Raw genomic sequence first — 12,279 nt, 5'->3', positions numbered from 1 at the left:
TCTTCCATGGTCTAAATACATGCAATGTTTATAGATATAGGTATTAAATAGGGGTTATTTGTGAATTGAAGGTGTTCTGTCAAATAAGTTAGGAACAAAATTGAATGTTTGTTGAGAGAAAATGTTGTACAGCATCTACTAATACATATGTTTACTGTACATAATTTAAAAAAAGAAAAGAAAACTAGATTGTATTTGCTTGTATTTAAATTGTAGTTTCACTGCAGTGTCGGAAACCCTGACAGTACAGTTTTATGTTACTGTATGAAAACCAAATTCTCATTGGGTGGTCAGCACTTTTGAAAAGCAGGGGTTAAATCCTGGTCCTCCTGAAGTCAATGGGACTCCTGGCCCTATTGAAGTCAATGGCAAAATTTCACTATGAACAAGTTATTTAGGAGCCTAAGTAGAATTTTACGAGGTTAACTTTCAGTTTGTAAATCCATACTCGGCCTACTATTTTTAAAAATCTTGGCTGTGACTTTTATCTTGACAGTTTCTCTAATAAGCACCTGATCAGAGAATTATAAAAATGTAGGGCTGGAAGGAAACTCAAGTGGTCATCTTGTCTACCCAAGTACACCTAGATGATCCCTGACAGGTGTTTGTTTAACCTCGTTTTAAAAACCTCCGGTGACAGAGATTCCACAGCTTCCCTAGGTAACATATGCCAGTGCTTAACTATCCTTATAACTAGAAAATGTTTATTAATATCCAAACTAAATTTCCCTGCTGCAAACTAAGCTCCTTATTTCTTGTCCTGGCCTTGGTGGACATGAAGAACAGTTGATTACAGTCCTATTATCTTTTAAAATCTTTTACATACTGGAACACTGTTATCGTGTCCTCCTTAGTTTCTAAACTAAACATGCCCAGTTCTTTCAACCTTTCTTCATAGGTCATGTTTTCTAAACCTCTTATCATTTTTGTTGTTGTTTTCCAGACTGTCTCCAATTTCTTCACATCTTTCTTAAAGTGTGGTGCCTAGAGCTTGACACACTACTCCAGCTGAGACCTCACTGGAATAGAGTGGAATAATTACCTCCCATTTCTTACACTCCCATTTCTTTATGACACTCCTGTGAATACACTCTAGAATGACATTTGACTTTTTTACAACAACATCAAACTGACATATTTAATCTGTAATCTGCTATAACCCCCATATTGTATCTGCAGTACTGTTGCCTAGCCAATTATTCCCCATTTTGTTGTTGTCCATTTGATTTTTGCACTGATATCCATTTTATTGATTTGAGACCAATTCTCCATTTTATAAATATTGTTTTGTATTCTACTCCTGTTTCCAGCCCTTTCCATCTTTGTGTCATCTTTAAACTTTGTAAGCATACTTTCCACTCCATTATCCAAGTCATTAATAAAAAACAATTAATAGTAGGACAACCCCCTGCAGGATGCTACCAGATACATCCTCCCGGTTTGACAGTAAAACCATTGTTAACTACTCTTTGAGAATGGTCTTTCAACCAATTGTCCACCCACCTTATAGTAATTTAATCTAGACCATATTTCACTAGTTTGCTTATGAGACTGTCATGTGGAAATGGGTCAAAGGCTTTACTAATGTCCAGATATATCACGTCTATTTCTTCCCCTATCCACTAGTCTATTTATACTGTCAAAGAAGGAAATTAAATTGGTTTGACATAATTTGTTCGCGACAAATCCATGTTGGCTATTACTTGTCACTCTACTGTCCTCTAGGTTTGAACAAATTGATTCTTTAATAACTTATTCCAGTATTCTTCCAGGTGTTGAATTTAGGCTGAATGATCCATAATTCCCTGGGTCCTCCTTCCCCAATTTGTAGTAGATCATATGTTTGCCCTACTCTAGTCCAGAAAAAATAACGTATGCTTAACTCTGTGCATGTGAATAGTCTCACTGAACTCTGGTTGTACTCATATGCTTAAAGCTAAGCAGATGTGTAAGTCTTAGCAGGATCGAGGCATTAATGTCTACCATATGATTAATAGTCTTGATTTCTTTGCCTTCAGTGCCTATAATAATAGTTCCCACAGGATGACTGAGACTTGTGCAGATGAGATTGCAGGTTGATGGTTGTGCCTCCACTGATTTGATTGAAAATTCAGGGCCTCAAGCCTCCCTCATTTGGGTGGCTTGAGAGAATAATTTAAGATTTTGTTTGCTGGTGTAAAGGCACGAAAAAGGAAAACTGAAACAGCACATATCTACTTGTATATAGCACATTGGTTAAGTAGACTAGTATAACTTTAGTGTATATAGTTTATTAATTTTTATTATATTCTATATATAAATAATGGTATAATTCCATGACATTTATCACAATATGACAATTCAGTAAATATTTATAATGTAACTGCTGGTGTAACTAATTAAATTAAAGGAAGAAATAAATATCCAAGAGAAAGGAAAGGAGAGATGGAATAGATTGCTTCTTGACAGAGGAGGACAAGTCTTTCCATTTGAATAAAATGTAAATTAACTTGTGGTAAACAGCAACACAACAACTGGGTGTATCTCTCTTCAGATTTTAAGATGTTAAAAAAAGTATTAGCATTTTAAATTAAAGCCTTTGGAAAAAAAACTGTATTGAAGCAATTAATTGCTTTAATTACATCTCTTAGATCCTTCAGGGTGTCAGGCGTTTGAATCTCCTGCAAGCCATACATTCCATTTAAGGAGAATAACCCAAGAACCATGAGTCAGGAAAAATATGAACTCTCCATCAGGTTTCTTAATTTCCCAGCCCCTTAACCTTGGTATAATAAAAGTGCCTGTAGCTCATAGTTTAATCCCATTTTGCCCCTATGAACTATTTTAAGTACACACACTTACATGTACTTGCAATCAGGTGGAGTCTGAAATCAAAAATGAAGGACTTGACCTTGGAAGTTGGTCCAACCAGGCAGGCCCCTCCACTGATGCAGAGACCCACTGAGATCAATGGGGCTCTCTGCAGCTGTAAGAGTCAGTCTGCACAGAACCTCTTGCAGGGCCTAATTAGGACTGGGGCCTAATTAGAACCTAAGAAATAAAATAAAATAAAACAATGATACAATGGGCAAAGAAAGGCCAAAAATACCAGAATGTCTTTGAGGTCCACATTATTATTATAATTACTTATAGAATAATAATTTATTTTAAAAGTTGCAGGCTTTATTAGCGCATTATCAAACTAACACAATGTTTATGTGAATGGATTTTATGATTCATAATAGCATAATAAAATTGTAACAGGATAGACAGTTGTGATGAAATGAATGTTGCTTCAGTGGTGCATGTCAGCTTACAGAATGCTAATGCCTGCTGAGGTAATATTTTTTGGTTCAGTGATTTAGGTTATCAACACCCTGGCAGCCATCTCGTGAGGATGCTGTTGTTTACTGCAACATTTAATATATCATTTATTAATGGAATATTTAGGTAAGTACTGACAGATTTCTATTGAACAATTCACGTCATTGTTTTTTTTTCTATTGTTTGCTATACTTCTGTATAACTGAAACACACAAATGTGTGTCAGTTTTAGAGACATTATTCTTCTACACAGAGCAGGACTGAAAACTAGAGTTTATTTTAAAGGGGTCTTTAAATAAGATGCAGGCTAAAAGGTGACGATTATTTCTTTTTAAAAAATTGAAGTGTATAGAAAACTAGTTCTCACATTAATGTTATGTTTAGATTCCCACCTCTCCCTGGGATCCATTTGATCATGCATACCATTACATGACTAAAACACTGAGGCCCGGTCTACACTAGGTGGGGGATAGATCTAAGTTACACAACTTCAGCTACGTGAATAACTTAGCTGAAGTCGACATACTTAGATCTACTTACCTTGGTGTCTTCACTGCGGTAGGTCGACTGCTGATGCTCCCCTGTCGACTCTGCCTGCGCTTCTCGCTCTTGTGGAGTACTGGAGTCAATGGGAGAGTGCTCAGCAGTCGATTTAACTAGACGTGATAAATCGACCCCCGCTGAATTGATTGCTCCGGTGGTAAGTGTAGACATGCCCTGAGATACTGAAGAGAGAGATTAGATTTTAGAGTCCTGTGGTTAGTTCATTAACTTTGGACTTGAGAGAGCTGGCTTCAATTCTCTGCTCTGCCACAGGCTTCCTATATGCCCTTGGACATGCCACTTAGCTGTTTAGTGTGTCAGTTCCTTACCTGTCAACGGGGGATAATAATACTTGTGAGATAAAGACACTGAAGAGTGTGAAGCCCTTTACTACTATGGTGATGGGTGCCATATAAGTACATAGGATACACAAGGTGGCATGAGGAGCTGTCTTTTCCTGGTTCTGCTGCGTGACTCACTCTGTCATTTTGTGATCGTGGAGATCAGTGGGAGTCTTTTCAGCCATTAACGGATTTTGGATCAGGCCCAATAGGGTTATAATACTAGTAAAACTATAATTAATTTTGCTGAAGAGTTCATTGCTCTTTCTATGACATGCAGAAAACTTGCTTTAAAAGTATTGGGTTCAATTTACAAAAAAAATCACTCATAGGACAAACGAAGAATGAGCTATGTTATCTGACTGCCAGATAAAGATCCTCTTTTGAAAAACACAAGTCATATTAAGAGAGTTATATTTTCTTTAAAAAAAAAGCCAAATATTTTAAGGTACTATGGTTTCAATCATGTTGTGTCTTAATCTACTGTATCCCTATAGACACTATGTTCCCTGAATATGATGAAAGAGAAAGCAGTGGGAGGAGGGGAAAGAAAGGTCCAGATGAAGAAAAGTGAGGTAGGAATATAGGAGCTTGACTCCTTACACATCTTGTTTTACTTTAGCACTATAGAAGATCATCCCTTGCAGCATGCTCTCAGGCTAACGTGAAAGATGCATGAGTACTGCAGTACTAGTGATTCAACACTGGTTATGCAAAACAGTCAAGTGGTTTCAGACTGTACAGTATGCCTTGGAACACTGATTGTAGAGAATGAACATAAGGATGGCCACAGTGGGTCAGACCAATGGTCCATATCTTGTCTTCTGACAGTGACTAGTGTCCAATGGTTCAGAGGGAATGAACAGGACAGGGCAATTATTGAATTGCAACACTATTTGTTTTAAAATCTTGTACAGAAGTGATCCATTTTACAGGGGACATTTTTGAGTATTGTTGTAAAGATGAATAATGCTTTTCATGCAGAATGATCCCAAAGCACTTTACAAAGTTTTCAGCTTGACTTATAAACTATACATGTTATACAAGAATCACTTCACTCACACTGAAGTGCAGTTATTTCTGGGGAGAAATGAAGCAGCTTTACACAACACTTTAGGACAGGAAGTGAAGACTTCATTAAACTGAATTGAGACAACTTTATCTGGAAATAGACATCTTTAAATCATCAGGTCTGTATATCTTGCATTCAAGAGTTTTTAAAGGGCTAGCCAACGAGCTTGCTGGACCATTAATGTTGATTTTCAATATCTCTTGGAACACTGGGGAAGTTCCAGAAGACTGGAAGAAAGCTAATGTGTCAATATTAAAAAGTGGTAAACAGGACAACCCAGGTAATTCTAGGCCTATCAGCTTGACATTAATCCTGACAAGATAATGAAGAGGTTGATACAGTACTTGATTGATAAAGAGGGTTATATAACTAATGCCAGTCAACATGGGTTTATGGAAAATAGATCCTGTCAAACTCATTTTTTTTAAATGAGGTTACAAGTTTGGTTAATATAATGTAATATATTATATATTATATTATGTATCATATATAAATGATGTAATATATTTGACTTTCTGTAAGGCATTTGACTTGGTACCACAATGTTTTCATTAAAACACAAGAAAATACAAAATTATCATGGCACACATTACATGGATTGAAAACTGGCTAACTCAGTAGGAGTTGTGGGGGCAAACAACTTAGTTTTAAGAGGGAGCTGGCCAAATTTATGAGTGCAATTTTATGATGGGGCTGCTTGTGATTGTGAGTAGTAAGGCATAGCCCTGGAGCTAAGTTCTGGTTTATGTCTTATGTTCCTAAAAGCTCATGCTTCAGGGCTTCAGTTGTCCACCTAAAGGGGTCAGGAAGGGATTCCTGCCTTTTCCCAGTGTATTCTCTGTGTGTGTGTGTGAGTTGTCTCCTTTCTCTGAAGCATTGGAGTAGGTGGGTAGAGATGGAACATTGGACATGGAGGGCTCTGAGTATTCTCTCTCTCAGATGTGTGGCTGGCTGGTTTTTCCTCACATGCTCAGCGACTAACTGATCACCAGATGTGGGGTCAGGAAGAAATTTTCCTCCAGGTCAGATTGTCAATGACCTTGGAAGTGTTTTGACTTTCTCAGCAGAGTGTGGGTATGGTCACGTCCCAGGATTATCTGGGTATATTTCACTTAATAATTTCTATGCCATTGCAGGGGCCTTGGGCATTGGTGCACCTTGGTCTAGTCTCCCGTGGTCCTAGAGTGATTGCTGCTGGAATACTGTGTCCAACTCTGGTGCCCACAATTCAAGAAGGATGTTGATAAATTGGAGAAGGTTCAGAGAAGAGCCATCAAAATGTGTAAAGACGAGAAAATATGCCTTTAGAGATAGATTCAAAGAGCTCTCTCTCTCTTTAGCTTAACAAACAGAAGCTTAGGATCACAGTCTATAAGTACGGACATGGAGAATTAATATTTGATAATGGGATCTTCAATCTAGCAGTGAAAGGTATAATATAATCCAATGGCTGGAAGCTGATGCTAGACAATTTCAAACTGGAAATAAGGCATAAAAAATTAACAGTGAGGGTAGTTAATCCCTGGAACAATTTACCAAAGGTTGTGGTGGATTCTCCATCACTGGCAATGTTTAAATAAAAACTGGATATGTTTCTAAAAGATCTGCTCTAGTTCAAACAAGAATTATTGTGGGGAAGTTCTATGGTCTGTTTTGTACAGGGGAGAAGAGCAGATGATCACCGTTATCCCTTCTGACGTTGGAATCTATGAATCTAGTTGAAACTACAGCTCACAAAAAGGAACTGCCTGGGAATCTTTTCTGTTTTTTAAATCTTTTGATTGTATTATGTAAGTAAAACATAATCAGAGCAGTCTCATGGGGGAAATAGACTATTCAGGTCACAATTAAAAGGTTATTCTGATTTGACAGAAATGATCTGTCCCAACAGTATCCCTGATTTTAAGTATAGATGGTACAGAGCCTCAGTTGGTGCAGTTGAATGATGGCAGTTTACATGAGCTGAGATTCTGTTCCACTGACTCTCTTACTGGAAGCAACTTTCAAATGGAATAAACCTTTCACGTGTGAGTTCTGTAAGCGTAACTTGTTGTGAAGTTAATATCAAAAGGCCAGGACCACAGTTTTTAGTCTCTTCTGAATGATGTCTTATTCTGAACATTAAAATTGAATCAGAGCATGTGAACTATAAATATTGTTCTATAACATATTTAAATCTTCCAGAAGAGATAACTGGTAACTCATGCACTGTATGTTTTACTACCACCCATAAGACATATTATTCAAAGCAACTAGCGGTTCAGTCTTGACCTACATTGTAACTATTATATTTTTATTTTGAGGATTATTACTGTGATTGCTAGAGTCCTTGGGTTCCTATCTATTATGGTTATTGTGGTTATGCATTGTACAAACAGTCTAGTTTAGGACAAGATGTGAAAAGGGAGTGTCATAAAAATAAAGGGAAGGGTAACCACCTTTCTGACTACAGTGCTATAAAATCCCTCCTGGCCAGAGGCAAAACCCTTTCACCTGTAAAGGGTTAAGAAGCTAAGATAACCTTGCTGGCACCTCACCAAAATGACCAATGAGAAGACAAGATACTTTCAAATTGGGAGGTGGGGGGAAACAAAGGGTCTGTCTGTCTGTGTGATGCTTTTGCCTGGGAACAGATCAGGAATGCAGTCTCAGAACTTCTGTTAGTTAGTAAGTAATCTAGCTAGAAATGTGTTAGATTTCCTTTTGTTTAATGGCTGGTAAAATAAGCTGTGCTGAATGGAATGTATATTCCTGTTTTTGTGTCTTTTTGTAACTTAAGGCTTTACCTAGAGGGATTCTCTATGTTTTGAATCTGATTACCCTGTAAGGTATTTACCATCCTGATTTTACAGAGGTGATTCTTTTACCTTTTCTTTAATTAAAATTCTTCTTTTAAGAACCTGATTGATTTTTCATTGCTCTTAAGATCCAAGGGTTTGGGTCTGTGTTCACCTGTACAAATTGGTGAGGATTATTATCAAGCCTTCCCCAGGAAAGGAGGTGTAGGGCTTGGGGGGATATTTTGGGGGATGACGTCTCCAGGTGGTCTCTTTCCCTGTTCTTTGTTAACACGCTTGGTGGTGGCAGCATACTGTTCAAGGACAAGGCAAAGTTTGTACCCTGAGGAAGTTTTTAACCTAAGCTGGTAAGAATAAGCTTAGGGGGTCTTTCATGCAGGTCCCCACATCTGGATCCTAGAGTTCAGAGTGGGGAAGGAACCTTGACAGGGAGCATATCCAACATAAAGACCGAAAGGTAAAGGAGGATAGAAGTAATAGTAATAAATTTTTGTACTAAGGCTGTGAGCATGCAAACACTGAAGCATATGCAAAACTATATACACAGGCTATATACACAAAACTATATACACAGGCTATATATACAAATTGCTCCCAACCATATTAATTTTTATTTATATTTCATAACTATTGATTACTTCTATTAAAACAAATTAATTGATGTGTAACAATTTTGTCTTGTCTGTTGCTAGCTGTGTTTCCTTGCCCATGTAATAATTACATATGTTCTATATTTTCATGCTATTACTTAGCTCTGTAATTTTCTTTGCCTTAAATTATATCAGTTGCTATAAAGGACTGATTTTTTGTCAAAATGGTGACAGTGAATCTAGCTTTGTCTCCAGAACGACTTCTGTTTTTCAGAGTTGTCCTCACTCATTTCTAGTGTTCTGATTGAAAACAATTCTTACATAAGTTTCTATTCCCCACTGTTTTGACAGTTCAGCACAGTAGCTGACCACAAGATGCTATAAATACTGTTTTCAATCAAAGCAGCTGAAAATTGATTCTTGAAATAAAATGGTGTGAGATCAGTTTGGAACTTTTAAACCTTTCTTGCTGTATGTAGTCAGGTTCTAATTTGAAAGCCAATGGAAAAACTCACACTGATTTATCATGCTGTCATTAGCAGGATTATTATAGGGCTCTAGTGAAGAGGTATCAGAAATCATGGAAATTAACATTCATTAGATTAGACCAGAGGACTTTTGCGTACTGGGCAGTTGACATGGAATTTGGACAATAACTTGGTTCTCAAAATAAGGAACGGATAATGTATATTAGTAAATAAAATAAATATGAACTCATCATTAGGGGCACATCCTGCATCCCTGCTCTCATAGGCACGAGGGGCCTAGTGTTTGGGGTCACGTTGTTCATCCTTCATTGACCATGCAGAACTGATTTATAAGGCTTCCCTATGCATGCCACAAAAAGGGCAATTTAATGTGATTTATGGATGCGGTGGGGAATAAGGCAGATGGATTCCTGAGTATGAAGATCCAATAGATATTCCACTCAAACCAGAGGCACATGACGGCTTCAGCCTCACAGCTACACTAGCCACCACGGAGTAAGCTCCACTAAGCATTCCTTCCTCTCCTGCCATTTTGCACTAAGGATTTGGCCATAGATGCTAACTTTCTAATGAAAAATGCATTCGTAGATACTAATGAAAGCAAATACATTGAATCAAATGGTATTCTGGTTGGTACAAACCCTTCAGTTATAGTGGAGCATAACAATTTACGATGCTAAGAGCAATATCAAATAGTTTCCTGTTTTAAAAAAATGGTAATGTAAATAGTATGGACACTCAGCACACACCCACAAAATCAATTTGACTGCTTGCTGTCATTCACTTTAGAGCTTTCTGTGTATTAATTAATCATGAAGGTTTCATATGTTTGAAATGTAAGCTTCTGTCTTCATCCTGATTGACCTGAATATGACACTTGGCATTTTGGACAAACCATATTCATGCTTAATACACATCTATTGATGCAACACTACTTCTTTTTATCTAAGAGCTGAATGGGTACTCTCTTTATACGTTCAACAACATCTTTTGTTTAGTGAAATCAAGCTGATTCCTGGAGACAAACCTATAGTTTTTGAGGAATTTACTCCCCAATATTTTATAAATTCATATAAATTATAAATTCATATGCATACACATAAAAAGGCAAGCAGATGTTGAGTTGAATTACACATCTGTTGGCTTGAGAAGTCATTATAAGTATGCCAAATTGTATTTGACCTTTATTTTTCTCTGGAGACTAGATTTCATAAGTGAAAAAGGCACAACATAACAATTAAAATAATTGTTTTTAAGTAATCAACTCCACTGCATTCACCTATTGAAATGATATTGGTTTTCTGAAATCTTTTTATTACACTTTAAAAACATTTAACAAAACAAAATTGTATTGCAAGCTGCCATATGGGATTAACCTATAAAAATCATCATTGCAAGTATTTATTCAACTGTATATTAACAATCAGTACAAAAATGTTGTGGGATTAAATTATGTCATCAAGTGACTATGTTTATTGTTATCAGTAAGCAGGATAGTAATTAGAATCAATTTCTAATTACATATATGCATATTTCATATTGATATAAATAGCTGCATTAATTTCTTGACACCAAGATATATATAAAGAGCCATGATTTATGAGTCATGATTTAAGAGTCAGCTGAGCGAAATAGAATATATAAACTATAAACAATGCTGCATGCATTCAAATGCGGTAAGAAAAAGGATTTTATAACACAGTTTAACACATTTATAATACATTTCAAAAATATACATTATAATGCAATATCTTACATTTTTATATCAGTTATCACCTGAAAGGGGGTGTATACAAATGCATAATCAGGAGCAAAGAGACCCTGAATGAAAATGAAAGGCAACAAATTTGAAACTGATAAAAGAAAAAACACCCTACATTTTTATACAATACATAATGAACTTATAGAATTAATTGCCACAAGATATCACTGAGACAACAGCTTAGTAGGAGTCAAAAAAGGAGTAGACATTTATAAAGATAAGTAAAACATTCACAGTTACATTAGACAAGGAAGAAAATTACAAAGGGTATATCAAACCCTCATGCTTCAACTGCTAGCTGTCAATGTTGGGCACAAACTTCTTCTTTGTGCATGTTATTCCATAAGTATCCGCTAGGGAGTCTCTTGCACCTTACTCTGAAATGTATTGGTATTAGCCATTGTCAGAGAGAGGATACTGGATAAGATGGACCCTGGTCTGATCTGCTGTCATTATGTCTCTATGCTTGTGTATGTTGGATAGATCTGTACATATCTCTCTGTCTACCAATGGAATTTATTTTAAAATTTTGTTAGTGGAACGTCAAGGTTGCACAGCTGAAATCATACAAAATAATGAAATGCAAAAGTAACTGTTGCATGAGCAATTTTAACTCATCCAGATGGTACACCTGCATTTTTAGAGGTAAACAATAGTACAGGAATATTGGAATTAAAAATAGTACATATGTGCAACAGGGCCAGATTAATGTTGTTGTTGTTAGTGTCTGATTCTCCAATGTCTTGCACCTTCCAGGAATATTTCCATCTATGCAAAGTGGCAAGCAGTGACCTCCAAGACCTCATACCCAAACGCCTTTTCTTGACCCTCTATCTCTGTTGAATAGCTCATTTGTGGTTATTAAAAAGCTCTGATTCTGCTTTTCAGTGGGACCAATGTTTGTTTTCAGGGGTTATTTTGTTTTGTTCCCCCCCCCCATCCACAAGTGGATAAAAGTAAGATTTTTCTTGCTTTGAAGATATTTAATGGCCATAAAAACCTTACAGCCTTTGAAAATACCAGCAGAAATCATGCCACACCGTAGATCAAAATGGATGACATTCTGGTTTCTGCAGATAGTTTGGAAATAAACACTAATCTCCAGGTAGGAATTCTGCATGCTTGTGTGTACAGGTGGTGAGATAATGAAAACAATTATTAATAATTAATGAACATTTACCAAAATTTTTTTGTCAGAAAGCTTTTTAGAATTTAATTATGCATGTGGTAGCTTTGTAGTTCTGGATGGGGAGCTGAGAAGCCACCCAGACCAAATGCTTTTGAAAACCAGGAAGTCAACTTGTTGATGCCATAACTGTAATGTCTCACTTTAAAAAAAAATTCTCACTGCACTGAATTCTCTCTAAAGTTCTAACTAGGAC

This window comes from Natator depressus, chromosome 1 (genome assembly GCF_965152275.1).
Source record: "Natator depressus isolate rNatDep1 chromosome 1, rNatDep2.hap1, whole genome shotgun sequence".
NCBI classification, from domain to species: Eukaryota; Metazoa; Chordata; order Testudines; family Cheloniidae; genus Natator; species Natator depressus.
This window is presented reverse-complemented; position numbering follows the sequence as displayed.